At 38.6% G+C, this 7,500-nt stretch overlaps 13 non-coding genes and 1 pseudogene across 13 annotated transcripts; all 14 read right to left on the reverse strand.

Moving 5' to 3' along the window:
• Positions 1 to 190: 190 nt before the first annotated feature.
• On the reverse strand, positions 191 to 304 carry LOC142894420 (U5 spliceosomal RNA). Its single transcript, XR_012927901.1, has one exon. It is a non-coding gene; the product is annotated as a U5 spliceosomal RNA (small nuclear RNA).
• A 458-nt stretch (positions 305 to 762) lies between these two features.
• Positions 763 to 876, reverse strand: LOC142894452 (U5 spliceosomal RNA). The gene has a single exon (XR_012927932.1). It is a non-coding gene; the product is annotated as a U5 spliceosomal RNA (small nuclear RNA).
• A 294-nt stretch (positions 877 to 1,170) lies between these two features.
• On the reverse strand, positions 1,171 to 1,284 carry LOC142894421 (U5 spliceosomal RNA). Its single transcript, XR_012927902.1, has one exon. It is a non-coding gene; the product is annotated as a U5 spliceosomal RNA (small nuclear RNA).
• Positions 1,285 to 1,742: 458 nt separating this feature from the next.
• LOC142894345 (U5 spliceosomal RNA) lies at positions 1,743 to 1,856 on the reverse strand. Its single transcript, XR_012927830.1, has one exon. It is a non-coding gene; the product is annotated as a U5 spliceosomal RNA (small nuclear RNA).
• Positions 1,857 to 2,313: 457 nt separating this feature from the next.
• Positions 2,314 to 2,427, reverse strand: LOC142894346 (U5 spliceosomal RNA). Its single transcript, XR_012927831.1, has one exon. It is a non-coding gene; the product is annotated as a U5 spliceosomal RNA (small nuclear RNA).
• Positions 2,428 to 2,723: 296 nt separating this feature from the next.
• Positions 2,724 to 2,837, reverse strand: LOC142894347 (U5 spliceosomal RNA). Its single transcript, XR_012927832.1, has one exon. It is a non-coding gene; the product is annotated as a U5 spliceosomal RNA (small nuclear RNA).
• Positions 2,838 to 3,133: 296 nt separating this feature from the next.
• Positions 3,134 to 3,247, reverse strand: LOC142894348 (U5 spliceosomal RNA). Its single transcript, XR_012927833.1, has one exon. It is a non-coding gene; the product is annotated as a U5 spliceosomal RNA (small nuclear RNA).
• A 465-nt stretch (positions 3,248 to 3,712) lies between these two features.
• Positions 3,713 to 3,839, reverse strand: LOC142894464 (U5 spliceosomal RNA; annotated as a pseudogene).
• A 467-nt stretch (positions 3,840 to 4,306) lies between these two features.
• On the reverse strand, positions 4,307 to 4,420 carry LOC142894545 (U5 spliceosomal RNA). The gene has a single exon (XR_012928018.1). It is a non-coding gene; the product is annotated as a U5 spliceosomal RNA (small nuclear RNA).
• A 457-nt stretch (positions 4,421 to 4,877) lies between these two features.
• On the reverse strand, positions 4,878 to 4,991 carry LOC142894435 (U5 spliceosomal RNA). Its single transcript, XR_012927916.1, has one exon. It is a non-coding gene; the product is annotated as a U5 spliceosomal RNA (small nuclear RNA).
• A 296-nt stretch (positions 4,992 to 5,287) lies between these two features.
• On the reverse strand, positions 5,288 to 5,401 carry LOC142894350 (U5 spliceosomal RNA). The gene has a single exon (XR_012927835.1). It is a non-coding gene; the product is annotated as a U5 spliceosomal RNA (small nuclear RNA).
• Positions 5,402 to 5,868: 467 nt separating this feature from the next.
• Positions 5,869 to 5,982, reverse strand: LOC142894351 (U5 spliceosomal RNA). Its single transcript, XR_012927836.1, has one exon. It is a non-coding gene; the product is annotated as a U5 spliceosomal RNA (small nuclear RNA).
• Positions 5,983 to 6,449: 467 nt separating this feature from the next.
• Positions 6,450 to 6,563, reverse strand: LOC142894546 (U5 spliceosomal RNA). The gene has a single exon (XR_012928019.1). It is a non-coding gene; the product is annotated as a U5 spliceosomal RNA (small nuclear RNA).
• Positions 6,564 to 7,019: 456 nt separating this feature from the next.
• On the reverse strand, positions 7,020 to 7,133 carry LOC142894352 (U5 spliceosomal RNA). Its single transcript, XR_012927837.1, has one exon. It is a non-coding gene; the product is annotated as a U5 spliceosomal RNA (small nuclear RNA).
• Between the last annotated feature and the right edge of the window lie 367 nt (positions 7,134 to 7,500).

A 7,500-nucleotide genomic window follows, 5' to 3' on the forward strand; every position in this document is an offset into this window, starting at 1 on the left:
ATCAACTTGATGTTTCCTTCAAGCATGGTGAGACGCATTCAGTTTTCTAATGTGTAGTCCTGTGAATGAAATTCCGTGGACTACATATCACATGATTTGTGATAACTGCCCGGTTGCGCAGATCAGACGTAACCTGTTATAATCATAATGAAAGGATAAGTAAAAAAAAAATTAATTTCACAGTTTAAGAAGCCCCACATAAGCAGGGCAAGGAAAAATTGAGTAATACTCTTAGTGATCCTCTCCACGGAAATCTTTAGTAAAAGGCGAAAGATTTATTCGATCTGAAGAGAAATCAGAGTGATCTAACACGCAACACACTGAAGGCTTGGTCCCTTTCAAACTCATGGCAACCTTCCCACTGGTGTTTTATTATTGTCGCTCAAACTAGGCAAATTATGAAGACAGTTCAACTTCAGAAGCATCAAAAGGAAACAACCCCACCACCTACTTTACTCTCATTAACAAGCATGGCGACACAAACTCAACATTTGTTACATGCGATTGTCCCGGACGCAAAACTACAATTGAAGGTTTTAGCGACCTTTGGATAAATGAATACGCAAAATTAAAACTCGCACCAGCGACATCTAGTGGTGAGACACATTCAGTTTTCTAATGTGTAGTCCTGTGAATGAAATTACGTGGACTACATATCACATGATTTGTGATAACTGCCCGGTTGTGCAGATCGGACGTAACCCATTAACATCTTAATGAAAGGATAAGTTAAAAAAAACAATTTAATTTCACAGTTTAAGAAGCCCCACATAAGCAGGGCAATGAAAAATTGAGTAATACTCTTAGTGATCCTCTCCACGGAAATCTTTAGTAAAAGGAGAAAGATTTATTCGATCTGAAGAGAAATCAGAGTGATCTAACACGCAACACACTGAAGGCTTGGTCCCTTTCAAACTCATGGCAACCTTCCCACTGGTGTTTTATTATTGTGGCTCAAACTAGACAGATTTTGAAGATAGATCAACTTGATGTTTCCTTCAAGCATGGTGAGACGCATTCAGTTTTCTAATGTGTAGTCCTGTGAATGAAATTCCGTGGACTACATATCACATGATTTGTGATAACTGCCCGGTTGCGCAGATCAGACGTAACCTGTTATAATCATAATGAAAGGATAAGTAAAAAAAAAATTAATTTCACAGTTTAAGAAGCCCCACATAAGCAGGGCAAGGAAAAATTGAGTAATACTCTTAGTGATCCTCTCCACGGAAATCTTTAGTAAAAGGCGAAAGATTTATTCGATCTGAAGAGAAATCAGAGTGATCTAACACGCAACACACTGAAGGCTTGGTCCCTTTCAAACTCATGGCAACCTTCCCACTGGTGTTTTATTATTGTCGCTCAAACTAGACAAATTATGAAGACAGTTCAACTTCAGAAGCATCAAAAGGAAACAACCCCACCACCTACTTTACTCTCATTAACAAGCATGGCGACACAAACTCAACATTTGTTACATGCGATTGTCCCGGACGCAAAACTACAATTGAAGGTTTTAGCCACCTTTGGATAAATGAATACACAAAATTAAAACTCGCACCAGCGACATCTAGTGGTGAGACACATTCAGTTTTCCAATGTGTAGTCCTGTGAATGAAATTCCGTGGACTACATATCACATGATTTGTGATAACTGCCCGGCTGTGCAGATCGGACGTAACCCATTAACATCTTAATGAAAGGATAAGTTAAAAAAAACAATTTAATTTCACAGTTTAAGAAGCCCCACATAAGCAGGGCAATGAAAAATTGAGTAATACTCTTAGTGATCCTCTCCACGGAAATCTTTAGTAAAAGGCGAAAGATTTATTCGATCTGAAGAGAAATCAGAGTGATCTAACACGCAACACACTGAAGGCTTGGTCCCTTTCAAACTCATGGCAACCTTCCCACTGGTGTTTTATTATTGTCGCTCAAACTAGACAAATTATGAAGACAGTTCAACTTCAGAAGCATCAAAAGGAAACAACCCCACCACCTACTTTACTCTCATTAACAAGCATGGCGACACAAACTCAACATTTGTTACATGCGATTGTCCCGGACGCAAAACTACAATTGAAGGTTTTAGCCACCTTTGGATAAATGAATACGCAAAATTAAAACTCACACCAGCGACATCTAGTGGTGAGACACATTCAGTTTTCCAATGTGTAGTCCTGTGAATGAAATTACGTGGACTACATATCACATGATTTGTGATAACTGCCCGGCTGTGCAGATCGGACGTAACCCATTAACATCTTAATGAAAGGATAAGTTAAAAAAACAATTTAATTTCACAGTTTAAGAAGCCCCACATAAGCAGGGCAATGAAAAATTGAGTAATACTCTTAGTGATCCTCTCCACGGAAATCTTTAGTAAAAGGCGAAAGATTTATTCGATCTGAAGAGAAATCAGAGTGATCTAACACGCAACACACTGAAGGCTTGGTCCCTTTCAAACTCATGGCAACCTTCCCACTGGTGTTTTATTATTGTGGCTCAAACTAGACAGATTTTGAAGATAGATCAACTTGATGTTTCCTTCAAGCATGGTGAGACGCATTCAGTTTTCTAATGTGTAGTCCTGTAAATGAAATTCCGTGGACTACATATCACATGATTTGTGATAACTGCCCGGTTGTGCAGATCAGACGTAACCTGTTATAATCTTAATGAAAGGATAAGTTAAAAAAACAATTTAATTTCACAGTTTAAGAAGCCCCACATAAGCAGGGCAATGAAAAATTGAGTAATACTCTTAGTGATCCTCTCCACGGAAATCTTTAGTAAAAGGCGAAAGATTTATTCGATCTGAAGAGAAATCAGAGTGATCTAACACGCAACACACTGAAGGCTTGGTCCCTTTCAAACTCATGGCAACCTTCCCACTGGTGTTTTATTATTGTGGCTCAAACTAGACAGATTTTGAAGATAGATCAACTTGATGTTTCCTTCAAGCATGGTGAGACGCATTCAGTTTTCTAATGTGTAGTCCTGTAAATGAAATTCCGTGGACTACATATCACATGATTTGTGATAACTGCCCGGTTGTGCAGATCAGACGTAACCTGTTATAATCATAATGAAAGGATAAGTTAAAAAAACAATTTAATTTCACAGTTTAAGAAGCCCCACATAAGCAGGGCAATGAAAAATTGAGTAATACTCTTAGTGATCCTCTCCACGGAAATCTTTAGTAAAAGGCGAAAGATTTATTCGATCTGAAGAGAAATCAGAGTGATCTAACACGCAACACACTGAAGGCTTGGTCCCTTTCAAACTCATGGCAACCTTCCCACTGGTGTGTTATTATTGTCGCTCAAACTAGACACATTTTGAAGATAGTTCAACTTGATGTTTCCTTCAGAAGCATCAAAAGGAAACAACCCCACCACCTACTTTACTCTCATTAACAAGCATGGCGACACAAACTCAACATTTGTTACATGCGATTGTCCCCGACGCAAAACTACAATTGAAGGTTTTAGCCACCTTTGGATAAATGAATATGCAAAATTAAAACTCGCACCAGCGACATCTAGTGGTGAGACACATTCAGTTTTCTAATGTGTAGTCCTGTGAATGAAATTACGTGGACTACATATCACATGATTTGTGATAACTGCCCGGTTGCGCAGATCAGACGTAACCTGTTATAATCTTAATGAAAGGATAAGTAAAAAAAAATTAATTTCACAGTTTAAGAAGCCCCACATAAGCAGGGCAATGAAAAATTGAGTAATACTCTTAGTGATCCTCTCCACGGAAATTTAGTAAAACGGTATTTAGTAAAAGGCGAAAGATTTATTCGATCTGAAGAGAAATCAGAGTGATCTAACACGCAACACACTGAAGGCTTGGTCCCTTTCAAACTCATGGCAACCTTCCCACTGGTGTTTTATTATTGTCGCTCAAACTAGACACATTTTGAAGATAGTTCAACTTGATGTTTCCTTCAGAAGCATCAAAAGGAAACAACCCCACCACCTACTTTACTCTCATTAACAAGCATGACGACACAAACTCAACATTTGTTACATGCGATTGTCCCCGACGCAAAACTACAATTGAAGGTTTTAGCCACCTTTGGATAAATGAATACGCAAAATTAAAACTCGCACCAGCGACATCTAGTGGTGAGACACATTCAGTTTTCTAATGTGTAGTCCTGTGAATGAAATTACGTGGACTACATATCACATGATTTGTGATAACTGCCCGGTTGTGCAGATCAGACTTGACTTGTTATAATCTTAATGAAAGGATAAGTAAAAAAACAATTTAATTTCACAGTTTAAGAAGCCCCACATAAGCAGGGCAATGAAAAATTGAGTAATACTCTTAGTGATCCTCTCCACGGAAATCTTTAGTAAAAGGCGAAAGATTTGTTCGATCTGAAGAGAAATCAGAGTGATCTAACACGCAACACACTGAAGGCTTGGTCCCTTTCAAACTCATGGCAACCTTCCCACTGGTGTGTTATTATTGTCGCTCAAACTAGACAAATTTTGAAGACAGTTCAACTTCAGAAGCATCAAAAGGAAACAACCCCACCACCTACTTTACTCTCATTAACAAGCATGGCGACACAAACTCAACATTTGTTACATGCGATTGTCCCGGACACAAAACTACAATTGAAGGTTTTAGCCACCTTTGGATAAATGAATACGCAAAATTAAAACTCGCACCAGCGACATCTAGTGGTGAGACACATTCAGTTTTCTAATGTGTAGTCTTGTGAATGAAATTACGTGGACTACATATCACATGATTTGTGATAACTGCCCGGTTGTGCAGATCGGACGTAACCTGTTATAATCTGAATGAAAGGATAAGTAAAAAAAACAATTTAATTTCACAGTTTAAGAAGCCCCACATAAGCAGGGCAATGAAAAATTGAGTAATACTCTTAGTGATCCTCTCCACGGAAATCTTTAGTAAAAGGCGAAAGATTCATTCGATCTGAAGAGAAATCAGAGTGATCTAACACGCAACACACTGAAGGCTTGGTCCCTTTCAAACTCATGGCAACCTTCCCACTGGTGTTTTATTATTGTGGCTCAAACTAGACAGATTTTGAAGATAGATCAACTTGATGTTTCCTTCAAGCATGGTGAGACGCATTCAGTTTTCTAATGTGTAGTCCTGTAAATGAAATTCCGTGGACTACATATCACATGATTTGTGATAACTGCCCGGTTGTGCAGATCAGACGTAACCTGTTATAATCATAATGAAAGGATAAGTTAAAAAAACAATTTAATTTCACAGTTTAAGAAGCCCCACATAAGCAGGGCAATGAAAAATTGAGTAATACTCTTAGTGATCCTCTCCACGGAAATCTTTAGTAAAAGGCGAAAGATTTATTCGATCTGAAGAGAAATCAGAGTGATCTAACACGCAACACACTGAAGGCTTGGTCCCTTTCAAACTCATGGCAACCTTCCCACTGGTGTTTTATTATTGTCGCTCAAACTAGACACATTTTGAAGATAGTTCAACTTGATGTTTCCTTCAGAAGCATCAAAAGGAAACAACCCCACCACCTACTTTACTCTCATTAACAAGCATGGCGACACAAACTCAACATTTGTTACATGCGATTGTCCCAGACGCAAAACTACAATTGAAGGTTTTAGTCACCTTTGGATAAATGAATACGCAAAATTAAAACCCGCAACAGCGACATCTAGTGGTGAGACACATTCAGTTTTCTAATGTGTAGTCCTGTGAATGAAATTACGTGGACTACATATCACATGATTTGTGATAACTGCCCGGTTGTGCAGATCAGACGTGACTTGTTATAATCTTAATGAAAGGATAAGTAAAAAAACAATTTAATTTCACAGTTTAAGGAGCCCCACATAAGCAGGGCAATGAAAAATTGAGTAATACTCTTAGTGATCCTCTCCACGGAAATCTTTAGTAAAAGGCGAAAGATTTATTCGATCTGAAGAGAAATCAGAGTGATCTAACACGCAACACACTGAAGGCTTGGTCCCTTTCAAACTCATGGCAACCTTCCCACTGGTGTTTTATTATTGTCGCTCAAACTAGACACATTTTGAAGATAGTTCAACTTGATGTTTCCTTCAGAAGCATCAAAAGGAAACAACCCCACCACCTACTTTACTCTCATTAACAAGCATGGCGACACAAACTCAACATTTGTTACATGCGATTGTCCCAGACGCAAAACTACAATTGAAGGTTTTAGTCACCTTTGGATAAATGAATACGCAAAATTAAAACCCGCAACAGCGACATCTAGTGGTGAGACACATTCAGTTTTCTAATGTGTAGTCCTGTGAATGAAATTACGTGGACTACATATCACATGATTTGTGATAACTGCCCGGTTGTGCAGATCAGACGTGACTTGTTATAATCTTAATGAAAGGATAAGTAAAAAAACAATTTAATTTCACAGTTTAAGGAGCCCCACATAAGCAGGGCAATGAAAAATTGAGTAATACTCTTAGTGATCCTCTCCACGGAAATCTTTAGTAAAAGGCGAAAGATTTGTTCGATCTGAAGAGAAATCAGAGTGATCTAACACGCAACACACTGAAGGCTTGGTCCCTTTCAAACTCATGGCAACCTTCCCACTGGTGTGTTATTATTGTCGCTCAAACTAGACAAATTTTGAAGACAGTTCAACTTCAGAAGCATCAAAAGGAAACAACCCCACCACCTACTTTACTCTCATTAACAAGCATGGCGACACAAACTCAACATTTGTTACATGCGATTGTCCCGGACGCAAAACTACAATTGAAGGTTTTAGCGACCTTTGGATAAATGAATACGCAAAATTAAAACTCGCACCAGCGACATCTAGTGGTGAGACACATTCAGTTTTCTAATGTGTAGTCCTGTGAATGAAATTACGCGGACTACATATCACATGATTTGTGATAACCGCCCGGTTGTGCAGATCAGACATAACCCGTTAACATCTTAATGAAAGGATAAGTAAAAAAACAATTTAATTTCACAGTTTAAGAAGCCCCACATAAGCAGGGCAATGAAAAATTGAGTAATACTCTTAGTGATCCTCTCCACGGAAATCTTTAGTAAAAGGCGAAAGATTTATTCGATCTGAAGAGAAATCAGAGTGATCTAACACGCAACACACTGAAGGCTTGGTCCCTTTCAAACTCATGGCAACCTTCCCACTGGTGTTTTATTATTGTCGCTCAAACTAGACACATTTTGAAGATAGTTCAACTTGATGTTTCCTTCAGAAGCATCAAAAGGAAACAACCCCACCACCTACTTTACTCTCATTAACAAGCATGGCGACACAAACTCAACATTTGTTACATGCGATTGTCCCGGACGCAAAACTACAATTGAAGGTTTTAGCCACCTTTGGATAAATGAATACGCAAAATTAAAACTCGCACCAGCGACATCTAGTGGTGAGACACATTCAGTTTTCTAATGTGTAGTCCTGTGAATGAAATTCCGTGGACTACATATCAC

The sequence above is a fragment of the Nelusetta ayraudi genome, unplaced genomic scaffold (genome assembly GCF_046127955.1).
Source record: "Nelusetta ayraudi isolate G7.1 ecotype Tasmania unplaced genomic scaffold, CSIRO-AGI_Nayr_v1 ptg000042l, whole genome shotgun sequence".
Classification (NCBI taxonomy): domain Eukaryota; kingdom Metazoa; phylum Chordata; class Actinopteri; order Tetraodontiformes; family Monacanthidae; genus Nelusetta; species Nelusetta ayraudi.